Raw genomic sequence first — 21,422 nt, forward strand, 5'->3', positions numbered from 1 at the left:
GGGTTTTTTTTTCTTTCCTTCTTTCTCTCTCCCTTTTTCTTCCTTCCTTCCTTCCTTTCTTTCTTTCTCTGTTTTCTTTATTCTATTTCATTGACAGACACATCAAGGCTATTTCCTTGAGTTTGGTTGGTTGGTTGGTTGGCTTGCTTTAAGGATTCCAGGTTCTAATTGCAGATATGTAAATACAACAGCTCACAGTGCACGAGCTTACAACTTCCTTATTTTCTTCAAGGAGGATATGGGTTTGTGCTGCTGTAGTCACACTGATTTCCCAACTGGTTCCAAAGATAAATACTGGTGAGTGAGCAGGTCAGGGCTGGGCCAGGCATTTTTAGCCTCAGAAAGGAATTTAGCTAGCTAGTCGAATGTGGCCTGAATCCACATCCTTGACCTGATTAGTAACAAAAAGCACTTTAGCAGCAACCAAGGAATAAATGAACAGGCAAGGTGCAGGTATTTCAAATCACTTTTTTTTTTTTAAAGATTTTATTTATTTATTTGACACACAGAGAGATCACAAGTAGGCAGAGAGACAAGCAGAGAGAGGAGGGGAAGCAGGCTCCCTGCTCAGCAGAGAGCCTGATGCAGAGCTCGATCCCAGGACCCCAAGATTATGACCTGAGCTGAAGGCAGAGGCTTAACCCACTGAGCCACCCAGGTACCCCTCAAATCATTTTCTCTGCTAAATTTCATTTAAAGAAACTGAATGGGTAACTGCTTCTGTACTAGCTATGCAACGATTTTGACAACATAGTCATGTAACATTTAACGCAAGTTAGGAGCTGGGGAGTTAGGGATGATTAACAGGCATCCTTCAAATATATCTACTATTCTCAGAGATTAACAAAGAATTTCAACATAAAATCTGCATTAAGATCACCATTCAATAGGGAACTTCAAGCTATTCTGTGTTATGGCATATGTTATATACAAGCACCTTCATGCAAATATCTCAGGTTATTAGATGACTAGAACTGTATTTCTCTTGATTGTTTCTGACGTTTCTTTGGAAGTAACTTTTACTGGTAAATACAAAACTCATTTAATTGCAGCTTCCATCCCATGTATAATGAGTGGTATTAGAATAGCTTAATGAGATTGTATACAATCAGGAAAATACATGAATCACTGAAGAATGTCTAATAAGGCCATCTTACTATATATATAGACTCTGGTCTCTTACAACCAGGAGAATCTGTATGTCATCAGAACCTGCATTCACCAATACCCCAAGCAAGCAAAAAAGTTGGCCGGGAACATGAAAATTCTCTTTTCAAAATAGACTTTGAAATATAATGAAAAATAAAATCAAATTTCATCTAAAAGATTTACCTTGAGTGGACCTGAAACCTACTTGGTGGCTATTGTAATTCTAATACACACAATTAGTATTAAAAAGTTATCAAGGGGAGCCTGCTCTTGGTTTCATCAGATCGATGCAAAGAGGAGCTCTCAGGGCAATACACAGAGAAGATCTGGAACAAAGCTGTGAGCAGCTCTCCAACAGAAAGGCCCTAGTTGGGATATTCCTGTCAGTCACTTTATTAATACAGGGGAAGCCTACTTAATGAACTGCTGGGAACAGAAGAAAGCCACTACGAGAATACATTTTCTGTTTACCAGAGTGTAAAATCGGCAATAAGATTCCAGAATCCTCTTAGAAGAATAAAACTTAAAGAAAATAACTTTCCGGACATAGAAACTCGGGGGCAAAACAGGTAGCAAAACAAACTGTCCAAATGAAATTTCAGAAAGACTCACTGCTTTGGCAGAAGACACCAAAATCTGCTCCATCATCTCCAGGGATAAAGTCACACAAAAAACGAAAGATCATTTTCCTACAAGACTTGAAACTCTATAACTTCAACCATTTTTCTTTTACAAAAAAAAAAAAAAAAAAGATGAAGGTAAATAAACCCTTGGAAAAGCTGTGATTTTGTTCATCTTGTTAACTGAGCGATGTAAACTTGAATTATATCACTAAGTTTATTTGGTAGTTACTCATTTCTAAGCATCTCACACTAATAAAAATAAAATTTCAAGTGTTTTATAAAAATAACAGGCCTGGAAAAATTGCTGAGGGTATTTTCTAATATCATGTAAGTTTCTTTTATTTTCATGCCTTTGGGGTTATTAACTGTAATGTGGTCACTGTAATTACTACAACCAATTAAAATAAACAATCTTTAAGATGTTTCAAGTTTCCTAAAAAGGAAGAAAACACTGTAAATCCATTATAAATTGGTGATTGGATGGCACAAAATGACCCTTGCTGTATGAACTTCTGTTCTCTCTCCATTTCTTCCTGACAGATCATGCTTCTGCAGTGAAATAAATTAAAAACAATTTTCACCTGATTGATAGCTTTTTAAACACAGTGCACCTTGAATGAAATCATTTACATCAAGTATTTCGAGAGTTACATTGCTAAGTTAAAAATCAAAGTAATGACCCCAATAAAAGATTCCTGAATCACGAAGCAATTTCAAATACATGAAAAGAGAATGAAAGGCATTATCCTCACTGGATGATAGAGTCCTGATTAAAATCTTCTGACAGGAAAGCAGGCCTTGTAGTCCTAACAACTCTTCCTTTCCACTAAGGTCATCACAAAAAAAAAAAAAAAAAAAAAGATTATCGAATAAAGCCAATCAGAAAAGACCTCCAAATTTTTCAGGGTCTCCAATTCTTTAAGATTTCGAAGGCACCCTGATTGACAGTCGTGTAAAACATAAGGGTAATTAAACTGACATGAAAATCACTACCCTGCATAAATCCTAAAAGCAGTTTATCTAACCTTTTGATCCTTAGAGAACTCATAGTCCTCCTAGCACCTGTTCCTACTGGCCATCCAATGACCTTCATAAAAAGATTAACACCCAACTATCACACCCTGCATAGTTTACACACGTAATCCACATCCCCCACCGCTGCGCTAATTATGCAGATAACGCTTCTTGCTGGAACGGATTCACAGCAACTTCAATCTCCTTCCTCGGCATGAGATAGCACTGGACGGGTCTTCCAGATGGAAGCTTTGCAATGTTCAGATAAAATAAAAATTTTATTTTCAAACTATAAAATACCGGATATTTAACAAATTAACGTGAAGTGGAGAGTGTTAAAATTTCAAGCAGTTTCACAAAATCAGATAATGTTTGAAAGAAGCGCAAATCCTATAGAAATTATGTACTGTAAAACCTGCCATTATTTTTCAAGTTGCCACTGAAATATACTGATTAAAAAAATAGTCTAGCCGTAAGTGGAAAACCTTACCTTTCACTGGCTTTCTCCTAGGCAGAAAGGTGTTCAGACCATTTATCATGTGTTCATTTATAATTCTGCCTTATTGTAAAGGCAACACACACACACAGACACACACAATCTTTTGAGTACCTGCAGCTGACTCTAGATAAGGATGTTTTCTGTAGTAAAGATCAATGGTTATTTTAGCTTTCAGGAAAGCCATGTAGATACATTCACGTCAGCTTCCTGTAAGATCCCTAATTGTGTGAATATCCTCTCTCAAAAATCCAGAAGCAACTATTGAATATTTATGTGATACTAAAGCAAGAAAGGCACAAATCCCAGATACATAATCAACAAACCTCATTAGGAAGTTATACTATTATGAACAATATACTTAAATGTTCAAAAAACTCCCTAACAACTTTTTTTTTTTAAAAAGCGATACAAAAAACCAGAATGAAACCTTATGTGAAAAGACAGCTCAGCTTCCATTGCTGCTTTTTTTCCCCCTACATGGGATTTTTCCTTTATCGTGTTCTGTTTTGAATGAAAACAAATTATTTAAGAGCCCCACTATTTTAACGTTGAAAAATACCTACGTGAACTGCCAAGAGAAAATTAGGTATCTACTGGATTTTCATGGAAAAAAGCACTGAGAGAAATAGCCAAGTCTTGCTCCTAAAAAATATTACCACTAACCTCTCTTTCTTCCTCTTTCTTTTTTTTTTTTTTTTAATCTTGAAAATGACAAGGTAATCTCAAGTTTTAAGGGTCACCTGACTGGCTTGTCAGACTAACGTGGCTTATTAACTACACTCATCGTGGCACCACTGGAGTCTTAGTTTTTACCATTTTGATATCCCCTCCAGGGTTTCAATCTTCCCTCTTGGAGCTCAATCATGCTCTGTGATGCTCTATTCCTACATGAGGATGCGAGAGAACTTCTATTTAAAAATACATTCGGGTGGGGGGGGGTGTCAGGCACAACTGATTGAGAAGGCATTCCATGATGATCCCTATTTTCAGTTAAAATGTGCACTTATGGTTTTGGATTTAACACCCCTGCCTTTGCAGTCAGACAGTCATTTAGCTGGAGTCAATCAAGCGTGTGATTAGAAATAATAACTCACAAGCAATGAATTCAAAAAGATTAGATCTTTGCCGAAACGCACAAGTACAGCATCCCATTATGCATCCTTTCCTCTCTGGTTTCTAGAGAGCAGACTGAAAAAAAAAAAAAAAATCAACCCCCCAAATTGTCTTGCACTCTAAAAGCTGACTTCCCTTAAAATCCGACTAAAAACTCTTCCATCCTGTGATCAGTAACCTCAGTCTGTTGGAGATATAATCAGCATGGGGAGGAGGGGTGTCTCCATCTATCTTTTCTATGCCCCCCAAAGATGCCGTAGGCGACATTTTACACCGAATAGGTCGGAAACTAGACACACCTTATCTTAGTTACAGAGAACAAGAAAGACAGAGCGTGGCTAAAGCTCCGAAGATGGTTAATATCCAAAAGAGCAAAAAATAATTTTCCATTTAAAAATCATTCTTCAAATTATCCGTCACTTCCAGATCAAGTATTTCACTTAAGTAAGGAGTTAGAGAAGTAATTAAAGAAACTATGTTTGGATTTAATAAGCATTATATTGAAACCCATAACCCAAGTTCAATCCAACCTTTCCACACAGCATCTTTGATCAAATCAAAGGATTTAATTTCACTAAGAAAGTTTGGAGAATTAAAGTGAATTATAAGATTTCATAATGTGATGTTTTATCTTTAATCACAGCGCATATAATTCATAGTCAACAGTGCTAATAATGGGTAGAATGATCCCAAAGGGAAAAAGATTGACAAAAATGATGAATCTTTTGCCTTAGACTATAATATAGAGGGGATGGGTAGGTTTGCCTTCCCAGCTATGCTTGGTTTAGGCTGTGGTACACTGACAACACTAACATAATTCATACAAATGAGGATGGCAGAGAGCAGCCTGGGATTTGACAAATTTCTGCAGATAATTCCCAAGGCTGAATAAACCACATGTGGGTAACTGGGAGCTAAAGCAGTGTAGGAGATTTAGATGAATAAAGTCCACAAACACCCTCTTAAAAAAAAATAAAAATAAAAAAGTGAAAAAGCTTGGAGGCTTCTGTGTATTTTTTTAAAACAGGGAAGAAAGAAAAGAGCCACGTTTCGGTTACAAATGGAAAGTATCTTGCCCATTAAGAAACAGCTGAACATGTTGATCAATTCCTGGTACCAATAATGGCTTCTTTACCTAAAGATCCTCTATATTCATTCCAAGTTGTGGTTCTAGAAAATACCACTAAGAAAACTTTTAGAGGCCGATTCTTTTTATTCAACAAACAAAATTTAAATTTTAAAAAAAATATTAACTTGTATGAGTTTAGATACTTTGACTCTGAGCACAGCCAGACAATTTCATTCCTCTCCAGGAGCCAAATAAGGGATCAATCTCTATCCCTTTCCCTGATCTTAACATCCAAGGGTGGAAGGCACATCCTTGGTCCTGTGGAGGAATTTCTGACCCACTAGCAATGTCCTTTTATGGAAGGACCACCAAGAGCCACATCTAAAGGATTTTGCACACTGCATCTCTCCAGCTTTATACATAAGGAAAATTCACCCTAACTCAGCAGATACCACTACTGCCTATCCTACCATATCAATACATTTTAATCCACAAGAAAGTGACTCTCTCTCTTTTATTCTCTCTCTTTCTCTCTCTCTTTCATGCACACATACACACACAGAAAATACATTTGGCACAGGGTTCCCTATTCCTTCAAACATCAAGGTTAAGGTTCCATTTAAGAAATATTTGTTTAGGGGCGCCTGGGTGGCTCAGTGGGTTAAAGCCTCTGCCTTCTGCTCAGGTCATGGTCCCAGGGTCCCGGGATAGAGCCCTGCTTCGGACTCTCTGCTCAGCGGGGAGCCTGCTTCCCTTCCTCTCTCTCTGCCTGCCTCTCTGCCTGCTTGTGATCTCTGTCAAATAAATAAATAAAATCTTTAAAAAATATATATATATTTGTTCAGCACACCAGATGCCAGTCACTGCACCAGAAACTGGGAAAATGCTAAAAATCAGTAAAATGGGTTTTCTGCTTTGGGGAACTTTACCCCCTAATCAGAGAAGCCAGTTCCAAGTCATCTCCCAGCACCACAACTTGCCCAGCTGTGATCTGCCGCTCTGGACCTTATGAGGACAAGAGGCAAAGAAAGTAAAATGGAAAGAAAAAAACTCACTATAAAGGCAAATTTATCCCAAAGACAAGAACTTATGCATTTGTTCCTAAGTAAAGAAGAACTGAAAACCACTGCTAAAATTAGTGCCATTCTTCTCTTCTACCATCTCTAGTAGGACTCTGAAACACGTAATGCAGGCGGGGCCCTAAAGAGCTCAGCTGGGGTTTGGAAAAATTCAAATAGAAGTGAAAACAAAATACAGTTGAATTTTCTGCCATAAAGAAAAACATCCATTTAACCTAAGTGTACATATTCAATATTTAGATTAAAAGTCATGCATTTTTCAAAAAAAATACGTATATATTCCCCTACCCACCCTACCCACAATCCTTCCTTCACTCATTAAACAGATTAGCTGACCTCCTACTCTATGCCAACCCCGTTTTAGGTACAGTATCTTTATGTGCGTGAAATATATGCAATTCAAAGATTTCATATTTAATCCTGTCAGAAATTTTCCTCTGTCTCTTAAACAAGTAAAAACCACAGAAGGAAAACTTAAAGCTTTCAGTGCTAATTCAAATAAAATCTTGAAGTATTTCAGTTACTTCATATGGGTAAGAAAATGTGTGAGCATGAAATTCATTTTAAACAAAATTCATTATATGAACTTGTGACATTTTCATGCACTGGTATTTTTTCCCTCCATTTCCAAACACTAATTGACAGCACTTGAACACCGTAATTCAGCTTCCGCACGTCATAAGATCCTGGGGACTCTAGCTATATTCCTCAGGCCAGTAGACTGACAAATCAAAAGATAAGAAGTACCTCTCAGCTTGAATCAACTGAAATGTGTCAGAAAATACATTTGGCATAATCTTCAGAAATGTCAAGTTTGGCGATGACAGGATAGGCACAGTCTTCCTGACAGTTTTAGCACACCAAAGTTTCAGAGTCCAAGTTAGAACCAAGAGGGAAAAAACACTTTTGTCTGCTCTTTTGGAGGAAACTACTACATGCAACAAGAGGAAATGTATGACATGCCACTTGAGTCTCTGACAAAAATGTTATAAAATGCCTGACTGCCTAATTAATGAAACATACATCTTGGAAAATGCCCACTAAGATGAAAAGGATTAAGGTATCTTTTAGTATGGCTGCTTATGAAAACCATCCTACTGGCTCTTCACGATGGGCCCAGCTTCGTTTCTCTCCAGATTCCCAACGTGACTTGCCAATTGGGTACTTTTACAAACGTGTGCCGAATGAGTGAGGGAACCAACAGCACGTAGCGACAATGTTAAGAAACCAAGACTGAGCTGAGTATATTACATGACATGCCTCTACTGGACCTTGCAGGTCCCCTTGCCTTGCCAGGCCTTTGCCTTGGCAAATAAAAATAAATTCTAAAAGGCAGATGAACACACACGCAGGCGAATTCTAATAGACATCAGGCTCCATTATGATTTCTTTTTTTTTTTTAAAGATTTATTTATTTATTTGACAGACAGAGATCACAAGTAGGCAGAGAGGCAGACAGAGAGAGGAGGAAGCAGGCTTCCTGCTGAGCAGAGAGCCCAATGTGGGGCTCGATCCCAGGACCCTGGGACCATGACTGAGCTGAAGGCAGAGGCTTTATCCCACTGAGCCACCCAGGCGCCCCTCCATTATGATTTCTACGTGAGCTGGACTTCCCTCTATCTTTCCTCACCACCACCATCCCCGCCCCCCAAGATGCACACTTACAAAGTCATATTCTACCAATCGTTGATAAAAGAAGAACAACTTAATCAGTTCTACAGAAGGCACTGCACAGAGCCAAGACCCACGTTTCTACCTCTGGCTATAAAACTCTGACTCCTCCAATTTCCCATTTGTAAAAAGATCTCCAAAAGAAGTCAGCCTGGGGGCACTGCATGGCTGTGGCTGTCTGTAGGAGCACTGTACTCTGACAATCGCAAAGCCCTCTGAGCGTCTCAGATAGGAGGCGCAGAGTGCCTGATTCCCACACATCCCTTCCAAGTAATCTAACAACTCCAGGGCTGTCAACCTGAATCTGATTTTCATTTGTAAATGAAGTTGCACAAATCTGCAACGATAGAGAATATTGACAAAACCTTTACCACTTGGCATCTCTCGTTTTCTAAAAAACAAAACCAAGATTCCCCACTTGGGCAACTCCTAATCGGGCAGGCTATGTTTCATTTACTTTCACCACCAATTCGAAAGCAATCTGTCCATCTTGGCACTGTAAATTACCAAATACTCTAAAATTATTTATTGTAAGCTGATCATATATTTATATATTGATGAATGCTATCTATACACTGAAAAGTTAAAAATCATTTCTTTATTGCCCCTCTATACAATCTCCCAAATGAGAGAGATACCAAGTTAGATAAAAGATATCATAAAAATACACTTTTTTGACTTAATATGTGTCCTGTGTTTCCAGCATGGCTTCACAGTCTTTTTTCTTCTCAAAGGAGCAAAGTCAAATGTACTTTTCACTATACTGGGCAAACATAACATAATGTTACATAACACATCCCGGCAAGTCTCTTATTCCACTATATTCCAAGAGTTAGGTCTTTCAGAATAAATATTCTTCAGTAAATATTTATTGAGCATGAGCTATATGCCCACTACCATGCCTCATTAGGGAAACAGAGTAGGGGAAAACAGACATGGGAAGTCCCTACTATTAACATAGAGGCAAAAAATTAAAGAAAAAGGCACGTAATTACAATATAAAATAATCAGAACAATAATAATTTTGTCTGTAAAACTTTAAGTGCATAGACATAAGAATAACTAGTACAGCCTGAGACCTAAAGAATAAATAAGAACCCAATAATGTGGAGAAGAGGAGTAAGAACATTCCAGATTTGGATCACCATGCTTGAAAGGGGATTAACTTGAAGAGAAAGGAAAGTAATGTGGAATGTCTAGAAAACAGTGAGTAGGAGGGAATGGTAAAACATCGATACGAGAAGATGGGGTTAAAAGGGTAAGTCATTTTCCAGGAAATGTGGAGCAATCAAATGTTTTGGAGCAAAATAAAGATGTGATCCCCCATGTCCACCGCAGCGTTTTCTACAGTAGCCAAGACAGCGAACCAACCTAAGTGTCCACTGATGGATGAATGGATAAAGAAAATACGGTGTCCACATACAATGGGGTATTATTCAGCCACAAAACAAAACAAAAAAAACACAGATCTTGCCATCTAGAACAACACAGATGGACCTAGAAGGCATTATGTTAAGTGAAATGAGTCAGAAAAAGATAAATACCATATGCTCTCATGTATATGAGGCTTCTTAAAAAAAAAAAAAAAAAAAAAAAAGCTCATGGATACCTGACAGTTGCGAGAGGCAGGGTGGGGGGTGAGCAAAAGGGGCACAGGGGTTCAAAAGTGCAGGCTTTCAGTAATAAGATAAAGAAGTCCTGGGAATGCAATGTGCAGCCTGCTGACTACAGTTAATGATACGGCAGTATATAATTGAAAGTTGCAAGACTAGAGATTTTTTTAAAAATTTATTTATTTGAAAGAGAGAGAGAGAGAGAGAGAGAGCGCATGCACACACAAGTGGGAGCAAGGGCAAAGGAAGAGCATCTTCAAGCAGACGCCCCCTGGAATGCAGAGCCTGAGGCAAGGCTGGTTCTCATGACCCATGAGATCTGGACCTGAATGGAAACTAAAAGTCAGACGCTTAACCAACAGAGCCACCCAAGCACCCTTAAAAGAATAGATTTTAAAAGTTCTCATCACAAGTAAGAGTTTTGAAACGATTTATGGTGATGGATGATAACCAGACTTACGATGGTGATTATTCTGCAATATATACAAATATTGAATCCTTATGTTGTACACCTGAAACTAATGTAACGTCACATGTCAGTTTTACTTCAGTTAAAAACATACACATACACACATGACAACAAAAAGGAAAGAAAGATGTATCAGATTCACGTTTTTGAAAGATAACCAGACAAGGTAAGCCAGATAGCCTGGCAAAAGAGAACGTAAGCAGAAAAAAAAATCCAGCAGAAATGTCTTAGAGGGCAGGAATAAAGACAAGAGACATTAAGAGTCTACCTCAAGCGAGGTTCGGTGTTGAGCTAGCTTCTGCTTCCATCCCTCAAATCACCGGCAAATGTCCTTGCCTCAGGAAGCAGAGTTGGGCTACTCTCTCTCCAGGGGAGGTCACTCCCTCATCACGCTAGGGAAGAGTGCCTGAATCAAGGTCAAAAGACATATTAGTGCCCAAACTTACTACTTCAGTCTTCCCAACCAAAAGAACCCACCTACAACCATGTGGCCTGGCGAAGTCAGGAGTCAACAAAATGTAAAGACTGATTGTGTCTAGAAAGCCAAGGAACACGAAGGTTGAGAACATGTGTGTGGCCCAAACACATGGGCTGGCTGGGCTCCCCTGCCTGACCATGAGGGAGTGACTTCCCATTCTATTTTCTTATCTATCAAGTAGGAGTAACAACTAATTCACTGGTTTGTTATGAGAGTTAAATGAAGATTAAACTAAAAACACTGTAACGAGCATCATCCTCATTAAATTGGGGATAAGAAAGAGGAAGGAGAAGAGGATGTCACAGGTACTATTTGGGGAGATTTGAGTTGATCTTAATAGAAAAGAAAAAAACAAGGTAATGTGAGTTTGGTTTTTGATGAGCTGTTCTTCGAGGGAGGAGAAGTCTGGTATTGCAGACAGGGGAATTTAGATAGGAGATAATCTCCTCTTATACCCGATTTTCCCTTGATTTGATATTGTTTCCAGAATTTCTACTGAATCCCTTTATCTCCCAATTTTTAACTGAATGCATGGCTGCCTGAATAAGAACAAACAAAACCCTTCATCTTAGGCCAGCCCCTGCCCCCTTGCAGATAAATGATTAAGTAATGACCGATGTGACACAGCAGATGTATGCACACGGGACTTTTTAGAGACAGAGAACATGCTCCACTTCATTCTTTTTTCTGTCCTGATACCCAGAGGGTGACTCTGATGACCGGAGCTTTAACAGTCTTTGAGAACCATCACGACTGAAACTTACCGAGTATCTCCAGTATGCCACTGTGGTAAGCAAATCATTTCACATTCATTCTCTAATTCAATCCCTATAACAACAGTTGATATTATCATTTTATTTTTCCTTCCTGGAAAACTGACGTGTATGGAGTTTGAGTAATTGACTTAAGAGTCCCACAGGTTAGTAGTTAAGCCCAGCATTGACTAAATCAAGGCAGTTCTAACCAGTGCACAGTCCTGCTAGTATTCAAGCCCAGAACTTTCTAAACCCAAGGTAGTTCTCCTAATCACCATATAGTAGTTCCTCTCCAGGTATGTTTTACTCCCTTTCATTTCATCTAGGAGCACCAGGGAAAGTGCTAACGAGCGGTGAGATAATGGTAGAGGAAAGATGAGTAGGAGGAGGAAGCGGGGGAGGATACTGGTAATATTTAAGGTCAGTCTCCTCTGAAGAACCAGTAGTTAACCTTACTCCTTGGGTTCTAAGATTTGTTCAACAATGAGCCTAACTTAAAATCACTGTCCTTTAGTCATTCCGTAAAGCTACTTAGTAAAGGTTTACACTTACTTTCATGTAAACTTCTCTCTGATCTAGATCCAGAACTGTACCAAGTTCAGATTAAATTCCAAAATATGAACAGAAGCACCGAATCCTCACCTATTTTCAGCTTTCTGGTTCAGAAGTATAAATAAATCATGTGAAATGCACAGAAAAACTCAACTCTTTCCCTCCTAACATTTAATGATAATTTATAGCCCTAGAACATTTGTAAATTTAACAGCCCATCAAAGTGTCTGAGAGCACACCAGTTCTAAGGACTCATTAAGTGACATTAAACATAACTTTCCATGAAGTACTGTACAGCCTGAATGGGTGGGCAGGCTGGTGAACAGCCACCACTACAATAATTTATCGTTTGTAATTTTGCCTTATTACTTGCAAAAACATTTGCTAAAGGGAGGGCAGTCACTTACAAAAAAAGTACTTCACTATTTTGTCAATGCTATAAATTACGAAGGCAGGGAAATCCTTTATGATCGTAAGGATGTGCTAATTCTTTCTCTAGCCACCCAAAAATGAAGTTTTCGGTAAAGTCTTACAGGATTTTAAAAATTCATTTCTTTTTTTTTTTTTTTTTTTGATTTTACTTATTTATTTGGCAGACAGAGATGGAAAGTAGGCAGAGAGGCAGGCGGGGTGGGGGGAGTAGGCTCCCCGCTGAGCAGAGAGACTGATGTGGAACTCGATCCCAGGACCCCGGGTCATGACCTGAGCTAAAGGCAGAGGCTTTAACCCACTGAGCCACCCAGGCGCCCCCAAAATTCATTTCTTTGAAGAGGGTTGTAATGTTTCCAATGCATCTCCCCCCAGTTTTAAAGAACATCAGTAAAATGAAACCAAAAACATGGAGTTTTTTTTACCCCCCAGTATGCAAGTGGGAGACTCCTAACTTTATCCAACTCCCATCCTTAGAATGGAATTTCTTTTGCTCCAGAAATATCTAAAGAGATAAAGCCTGTAACAGGCCTTTATCCACTATAACTGGATTTTACAATACCACAAACAGCTACCATAATTTTTTCAAGGCATTCATCTTACCTTTAATAAAATAGAACAACAAGAAGTGTTATAAAAGGGAATATTAACTAGAAGCTGACAGTGATCAGAGACTAAATAATAATGACAAAAGCTGGGTCAAAGTTTAGCATTGCCACTTGCGTTAAGAAACACCCTTTACATGTTTTCCTTAAAAGAACCCAACCAGATAACCAGGAACATTTTTTTTTTTTAAAGATTTTATTTATTTATTTGACAGAGAGAGATCACAAGTAGGCAGAGAGGCAGGCAGAGAGAGAGAGAGAGGAGGAAGCAGGCTCCCCACTGAGCAGAGAGCCCGATGCGGGACTCGATCCCAGGACCCTGAGATCATGACCTGAGCCGAAGGCAGCGGCTTAACCCACTGAGCCACCCAGGCGCCCGATAACCAGGAACATTATGCAACTTTTATGTTTTTCATTTTTTCACTACTCTATGACTACAGGTTTAACAAAATTCAAAAGAGTTTTAACTATCAGTGCATTAAGCTTAATATAATAATTGTGATGATAGCATAATTTTTACCACTATAAAGTAGATCACTTATCTGGTTAAGCTTAGCTTAAATACGAGTTTTTTTTTTTCCCCTTACCTTCTAGACACGTGGTCCCCAAGTCCCAACACAACTGTCTGTATTTCTTTGCCAAAGTCTGCCTATCAGTTTCATTAACTTGGCGGACTAAAAAATTCCCTCCACAAATTTCAACAACTTAGTGGTGAATTTCTGCAGCAGAAAGAGTTCTCCTGTATGAAAGTTAAGTCAGGAGATAATTTCAACTCAAAAGGGCCATCATTTTGAAAATGACCCCACCAAAGTCATGAATAATCTTACCTAACTCATTTATAGTGTTCCCAAACATACTGTGACATCTGTGAGATTCCCAGTGAAATTGGTGGCTGCTAAATGCAATGTATTAGTTATTTACCCTTCAAACTTCCTTTCGGAACATCACTACTTAAGGGGAAAAAATATAGCTTTCACAAAGATTATATTTTATACAGAAATATTCACTTGCCAACCACTGAATATAGTCCCAGACAAACAGTTCAGAGGTAATTACAGTGACTTTTATTGGGTTAATTTTAATGTTTCCATAAACTTTCTGTGCTTAGATCTAGAATGCACAAGGCTGGACCTCACACAATCCAAAATGGGAACATCTAAATACAGCCGACAGATTTATCAACTGAGAGAAGAAAAACTCTCACCAAAACAATTTCCAAACTTCCACTGCTTCAACTAATTTTAAAAATTCTACTTAGAGCTAACAAAGAAGGGAGCTATTTTTTTTTTCTTTTTTCCCCTGAATAACCAGTTGACTCAATCAAGTGAATCTGGTTGGTTGTTCTGACCATAGGTAGTTTAGCTGACGTATACTCCAACTTGACAGGTGAGGTGTTTTGAGACTGTCTCATGCATTTCCATATCTAGCAACCACCAATAAGTTAGCATGATTGTGAAGTTCACAATTAGACAATTTCTTCCAACCTATACGTACAAAGCAGAACCAAGACAGGTGAAGAAAATAATCTACAGGGCAGCATGCCTTCTTCTTTTCCTGTCATTAACGCCAATTTATATAAACTACATAATGTGATAATTTGAAGCACTTTGTTCACATCTAAAATTATAATTTTAATTCCTTATTAATTGGTGTTAAGTAAGAATTACCAGATTATTCCAAAGCTAATATTCCATAATAGCAAGCAGACACAGGTTGAGCAGTCATCTAAAATTAGCTTATTCACTGTAAAATAAAGATTGAATGTTAAGGTATAAAATTATTCTAAATCCCCAAACACACCAGAACCAATTGTGAAATTAAATGTGACACTTTCCATAATTCAAACTACAGTACTTGATTTTCGTCTTTCTCCTCAGCTACCTCTAAATTAAATTAGTCTTATTGATTATAACTCAGAAATCCCTGCCTTGTTACCATGATTTTTAAATTTTAATAAAATGTACAATTCAGGTGTACATAGCTAAGTTGGTTTTCTTAAATTACAATATAGGAGATTAGGTATAGCCTCAATGAATATCTCAATACTACAGTTTACAAACACAGTGAAAGCCAATCCATGGTTAGCTTAAAACAATTGATAAATTCATACACCACAAGCCTGTTTTTGGTCGACCATGGCAGATGATCACTCATTATTGAAGTAAGATCTTATGAATTGATAGTAGTGTTACATAACTAAGCATTGGCTGCACAGCAGTACTAGAATGAAAAAGTAGCCCGAGTCCAATTTATATATGTTACTGTGCACAAATGATGGTTAGTAACTTTAGTAAAAGCAGAACCACCCAGTTAAAATTCACAGGCTATCCTAAAACAAAACAAAACAAAACAAAAAAAACGCAAAAAAAAAACCAGGAGAGTACACAGTATATTTTCTGTGAATTTGCTAATGAGAAATCTATACCATGAACAGCAGCCTTGTTGCCCACCACCTCCCCCGACCCGCCAAAAGCACATATTGGGTGGCTGGTCCTGATAAAACATTTCTCTGGTGTTTACACACATAATCAACAGCCTCAAAGAACACATTTATTAAACTCAGACAGTTTCAGCATTACTTTCAGTGTACTGGGATTTGGATTTGGTTCTGATTTTTTAACTTCAAAGAAAAATATTTCTTAACAGCATTTCCTAGACAATCATAGTTGATGGACCCCTGAAGCCTGTTCTTTACTAAGAACAGAGAGGATCTGGTAGCCCCTTGCCTCACCTCCAAACCATTCCTCCTACCTCCCCAGGCAAAGCTGTGCACCCATTCTTAAGCCGTCCTTATTTGTAAACAGTGCTGAGATGCCTCTCTTCATGGCTAATATTAGATTTTATATAGCATCATCAAATATGCTGTAATGGTTCCTGTTAGGACATTAACTGTTGCTTTTTCCATCGAAGAATAGATGTGTACCCCCTCTTTCCAGTCTTTTTGTCATAGTAATATTTAGGTGACTTACTTCTAGCTTTTATTTTTTTTCTGTTTAACTTTGGTGAAATTAGTATTAAAAGAGTCCTAAAGAGGGATATTAGAGTACCTGGATGAATTGATTTGAGCTCTCATCTCTCTTCTTCCAACTAATGGGGATGAGACATTCATTTTCTCCACATAGTTATAATAATAAATGTTATTAGCCCCTTTATCACCTGAGGAATAGTCACCAAGGGAATGTTTAGCATGCAAATGCCTGTATCAGAGCTACCTTCTGCCTCAACAGAATGCAAGCCAAGGCATCCTTAAATAGTGCCTGGTCATTTACAACACACACCAAAACTAACTGAAGATGCCACATAAGATGAGAACACATTAGCAGCTAAAGAGCATTAAGCCATTGTTTCTGTGTCATAAGTCACCAATTCTCAGCTGTAAATACATTTATACATTTAGGTGTAATGTTTCATTTATCAAATCATGTATTTTACATTATGATGAATTTCAATTTCCATTACCACAATGATGTTTACACAAGCTGCAAACATTTGTTTTTACTACAGAAGAATTTAAGTCCTATTCATTAGCACTGTTCACTGTCAATTTATGAAATACATTTATATTCACCATTGAGCTATACAATACTTAGTTTCAAAATACATGTCATTACTCAATGAGAAGATATTACAGTAAAGCATCAAGATTAACTAGGCTAGATCTACAGTAATCCACCAGTCAAATAATAAAAACGAGTGCTTATTAATTTCTTACAATGTACCACACACGAAACTAAGCACTTCACATACATTAACTCAATGTCATCTGTAAAATAACACTATGAGGTAAGCACTATTCTCATTCCTGTTTTACGGATAGGAAAAAATGATACACCAAGAAGTTAAAGAACTTGCCTAAGACTCCATCGCTAGTAAGTGGCAGATAATTAGTTCTAGAGTTCTAGAGCTTAAATTCTAAAATAAGCCAGCATGTCATGGTGGTTCTTAAGAAGTCTTATTACTAGAATCAAATGTTGTATATCACCAGCTCCAAAAAAACTTTGATTTTAAAAATATACTAGTAGGCTTATTAAGTTATACACATTGTAATACTTTAGAAAGTTCATGTTAGGCATAGTCTCCAAAACGTACTACCATAAAAAATCAAACTCAAATCACCAAGTCACTCAAATAAATACTTTGTATAAACTCAGTACCTCTTGCTCCACTTTCTCAAATCCACTCATGATGAAAAGTTGTCACTAGGTATATACAATATTAAAACTATTTCTTTTTGTTTCCTACTTAGGCTACAAGCTATTCATGGTCTGGAAAAGCAGCTAATCTATACATTATTGAAAAATGCCATACCATATTGTACCCAGAGAACCTTTGATAAATACTAAATATTACACTGACAATGAGTAATGGCAACTGAAAACAAAATTGCAATGTAACTCAACGATGAAATATGATGCTAAAATAAAATGGATGTGAGTCCCATTCAAGCTGTCCCTTAATCTTTTGACGTCTGTGAAGAGAGAAGCCCTTACTTAGGACAAAGGAAGACAGTATTTTTTGAGGTCTGGAAAAAATAATGACAACACTCCTGATTAATTATACAATACTGAAAAGTGAATCATGTAGGAACTATGTGCAGAAGGAAGGATGGACAAGCTATCTGATATAATTATTTTCTGATATAATATATTTTCTGCGTATATAGAAGAATGTGCAGAAGGGTTAGATTATCTAAAAATGCGGGTTGTAGGTCTTCCAAATGATTTTCTTCAAGTCTCCCTTATTTGCCTCTACTGAAGGGAACACAGGTGGAAAGGGAACAGACATTTTCATTCTGGACCTCTGAACTATTTTTGTACTGTTTAAAAATTACTCTGTACAATTATTACCTATTGCTTTAATAAAAATAAAACTTGGGCTGTCAATCTATACTCAATAAAAAACTGTGATATTTAGCTAATTCTATTACAGTTATTTCTGGAAATTAATAATTAGTAAATAATTCTAAATATTCTGCATCTAAAACAAGAGGCCAGAGGGAAAAGTACAAAATATATATATATATATATAATTTTTCTAAAGATTTATTTATTTATTTATTTGACAGAGAGAGATCATAAGCAGGTAGAGAGGAAGGCAGAGAGTGAGGAGGAAGCAGGCTCCCTGCTGAGCAGAGAGCCCGATGCGGGACTCGATCCCAGGACCCTGAGATCATGACCTGAGCCGAAGGCAGCGGCCTAACCCACTGAGCCACCCAGGCGCCCCCAAAAATGTATTTTTAAAAATACATAAACGCTATACTTTCCATATGTATAGAGTATATGTAAGCATATACAGAATGCATGTACATAGTTATACATTTGTATAAGTACACACATACATATAAATTTTGCCTATGGTAAAATTTTTAAGAGAGTGTAGTTGTAGACATGCAGCTCAGTTTTCCTGGACACCAAAAAATCACTATTTTATGTGAAAATGAAAGAACAATTCTTACTATAAAATACCAATGAATATGAAATAAGTAATTCCTATCAAATGTTTACTTGGTACCTACTTTTTTATACAAGTGAAGTATAATTTGGTGATGCAGAGATGTACATTTTCTAATTAAAACTGAAGACAAATTTTTATTTACATCCTCTTAAATTATCTCTATAGCACAAAATATTTTTTTTTTTTTTTAAAGATTTTATTTATTTATTTGACAGAGAGAAATCACAAGTAGATGGAGAGGCAGGCAGAGAGAGAGAGGGAAGCAGGCTCTCCGCTGAGCAGAGAGCCCGATGCGGGACTCGATCCCAGGACTCTGAGATCATGACCTGAGCCGAAGGCAGCGGCTTAACCCACTGAGCCACCCAGGCGCCCTAGCACAAAATATTTTAACCATCTTCAATTTAAGAATTGACACAAAGTATTAATTTTCCCCTAGATTTAAAAAAAAAAAAAAAGGGGAGAGGAAAACTAGAGTCATCAGAAAAACTTTCAAAGCTTTAGCTAAGATCAGATTTCACAAAGTAATACGTTTGGATGTTTTGTGTTTATTTGAAATTTCTTTGTATCACTCAGATTTTCTTCCCTAGTTATAATGGGCTGGGGCCCTGTTCCTAAAGGAAGCAAGGGACCAGCATCTTGAAAGGGATCCCTGAGCCAACTCCCAAGAAGCCTTGGGGAGGCATTGGCCCTATCACCCAGCCTTCCAGCCACCAGTGCCCAGCACGTGGCCTAAAGAAGGACAGACAGGGGGACGTGAAGCACAGCATGGTACCAACAACTGTCTGTCTCATTCGCTCAGGCCCATCTCTTCTCTCTCTTCTTTTCTTTCTCTCCTTTCAAGGGCCTTGTCTTTTTTCCCATCATCCTGTGGCTCTTCCTGTTTTATTCCCGTCTCCCCTTCTCCTCTTGTTCTCATTAGTGAGAACGACTATTTTCACCACTTCCTCCTCCAATGTATTTTTTTTTCTCTCCTGTAACGTATTTCCCACAGTTGCAAACCGTGCCCATCCACAAAAACCTTGACATACTTGCAAAAATGTACAAAATTCAAAATTCTAATATTTGGGGGAAATTCCAGGAGGAAGAAAATACAGATACAGTACATGAGCAAAAATTAGCAAATATTGGATCTTTCCTCTCTTTTCATTACACTTCCAAGCCCCATCTTGTCAACTATCCACTCTTTCCCTCATTTTTTAAAAAAGATTTTAGTTTTTTGACAGAGAGAGAGAGAGTGCGAGCGCACAAGCAGGGGAAGCGACAAAGGAAAAGGGAGAAGCAGACTCCCCACTGAGCAAGGAGACTCCATCCCAGGACCCTGGGATCAGGACCTGAGCCACCCAGGTGCCCCTCCCCCATTTTAAGCACATTATTCTCTATCTTCCTGTTTGGTCCTTCCTTTAGTGTCCTTTAGTGTCCTTTAGTGTCCCTGCTCTTTTCTCTCATCATCTTTAATACCCTCATTGGAAAACATCCTTTCAAGGTTAGCCAAGTGTTTCACACCCTTCCCCTTCCAATACACACAAAATTTCACCAAATTCTATCCAGAAAACACACTCCTTACCCATCCTCTCCCCCTCTCCTTAGCAAGCTATAGCAGAAAATCCAGAACATGTGTCTCAAATGAACACCCTCCTAGGACAGAAATAACACCACACATATCAAACTTTTTAGCCCACCATAGGAAATCTCCAATATGGGTGTTAAAGGCATCCGCTGAAAATATTTTCCAAGTCTATTCATGGATCCAAAAATATTTTATTTAAATTCAGTTTGAAAATTAACAAGTTAATTTGGCCAAGATTCCATTTTAGAATTCACCTCAAAGTTCAGTATTTTATGTCTCTTTCTTTGCCTTGAAATCTGCACTAAATTCATTCTTGTTACAAGTGCACTTTTAGAATATTTTCCATTTCTTGCTTTTCAATAAATGCACACTGAGGTACGGCAAGAAGGAAAAATCCTTTAACAGTCTCAATTAAATTTATTTTTTATGTAGGCTCTCTTTTTAAAGAATTTCTTCCTGCTTTCATTATTTGTAAGTCATTTGTTAATCTCGGTACCAAACAGGCCAAGACTTGGGGTCCTTTTCTGAAGGGAACTCCTCTTCCAAAAACATCATAAATGTGTTTTTCATGATGAATTACATGTAAACCAGCCAGCTCTACTCGGGAGCCAGGACCAACATGCAATTAGGCTGCACAAATCTGATGTGCTCTTTCCACCTTTCCTGTTCCTCTCTGCATGGAAAAAGCAAGAAAGGGAAAATTCCTGACCAGATGCCAAATGAGCCCCAAACTTGGGAGGTGTCTTGGGTAATGGGCAGCGGCCCCGCTCCCGCTTGGCCCAGCCGGTGCAGCCCCCGCGGCCTCTCGGCACTGCTGCGGCACATTACTTCCGCTTTTCTAACTTTTCCACTTCTGAGCACCATCAATTATGCACTAGAATAACAGAGGCCTGGCAAGGCAGTGTAACATAAAGGCCGATTATGATGATAAATAATTTAAACACCTGCGTGCCATGTTCCTTTCACCACTGACAGGAAGCCGGGGGCATGTGATGCACGCCAAAGATTCGAATGCACCAAATGACCAGTTTGGAGAGAGCAGACCGTTCACTCACCGTGAACCTTCCTGTCCACTGTCCGCTGGGAGGAAAGGGGCAAAATAAACGCAGTGTTCACTATGGGACGCACACTTGCAAAAACTGATTAAGAATCAGAAAAGAGGGGCGCCTGGGTGGCTCAGTGGGTTAAAGCCTCTGCCTTTGGCTCTGGTCATGATCCCAGGGTCCTGGGATGGAGCCCCGCATCGTGCTCTCTGATCAGCAGGGAGCCTGCTTGCTCCTCTC

General features: G+C 38.2%; 1 protein-coding gene across 2 annotated transcripts in view; it reads right to left on the minus strand.

Annotated features, from left to right (window-relative positions):
- The window catches only part of EFNA5 (ephrin A5), a 278,688-nt gene that overhangs the window by 222,875 nt on the left and 34,391 nt on the right, over positions 1 to 21,422 (minus strand). The window lies entirely within an intron of this gene.

Source organism: Mustela putorius, unplaced genomic scaffold, assembly GCF_011764305.1.
Source record: "Mustela putorius furo isolate JIRA1106 unplaced genomic scaffold, ASM1176430v1.1 tig00001063_pilon_pilon_pilon, whole genome shotgun sequence".
Taxonomy (NCBI): Eukaryota; Metazoa; Chordata; class Mammalia; order Carnivora; family Mustelidae; genus Mustela; species Mustela putorius.